The 888-nt window shown below is 47.6% G+C and overlaps 1 protein-coding gene across 5 annotated transcripts in view; it reads right to left on the reverse strand.

Annotated features, from left to right (window-relative positions):
* The window catches only part of LRRC34 (leucine rich repeat containing 34), a 17,018-nt gene that overhangs the window by 8,804 nt on the left and 7,326 nt on the right, over positions 1-888 (reverse strand). The window lies entirely within an intron of this gene.

Raw genomic sequence — 888 nt, forward strand, 5'->3', positions numbered from 1 at the left:
TGCAGTCCCCCCCCCGCCCCTTCCCCCTCATGCAGATCTGGGGGCACATACCCCTCCCATGCCCTCCTGGGGTATGTGCAGCAGCAGGAGCCACCCCTCCGGATAAACCACGGCTCCATCCAGCGCCCTGCCCTAGCTGGGTAGCACCTGCCCCAGCCTTACTCCTTCTCTTACCACAGGGGCCTTGGTCTGCCCCCCCACGCCCTTTCCTTCCCCCCTTCCTTCCACCACAACAGACTCATCAGCTGCACACAGCTGTATTGGAAATCAGATCGGTATCGGCCAATATGCCTCTTTAAAAATCGGTTATCAGTATTGGCCCCCCAAAATCTCTATTGGTGCACCCCTAATTACAACTGTATACAAATTAGTTGCTTTAGTTTAAGTGCATCAAAAACAAAAAGCACATCAAAAACGAAATAAACCTTACATTACTTATGCATTACTGTACTAGAACTGCACAGTTCTATTTAGGTCATTTGGATCAATTTTTTCCAGAAGTCTCTGATACTATTCACGATGAGGCACAAAGGACTCGAGTCCAGTTGGGCTAGTATGGCAGCAAGTGTGTTGGGCAGGGAAGGAAAAATCTGTAAGTCAGTGAGCATCCTCCAGACTGGAAAGCCTGAGCTAATGGTGAACCAGCTGCACATCAGAGATAAGGATGACTCCCTTTTTAAGAGCCAAATCATTTTCAGAATGTTAAATCTTGTCTAATTGACACCCTGGGTACACTGAAGAGGTACAGGAAACAAAGGAGTTTCCCTAAATTTCTAGCTTTTTGCTTAGAAACATCTCCTCCATAGAAGTCTGACAATCAGACAGGCTCAGGGGGAAGAAGGAACAGATTTATGGTGCATCAGCACTGTGCTTTGTGATTTCAGCAGG

Source organism: Alligator sinensis, unplaced genomic scaffold (genome assembly GCF_000455745.1).
Source record: "Alligator sinensis unplaced genomic scaffold, ASM45574v1 scaffold787_1, whole genome shotgun sequence".
NCBI lineage: Eukaryota > Metazoa > Chordata > Crocodylia > Alligatoridae > Alligator > Alligator sinensis.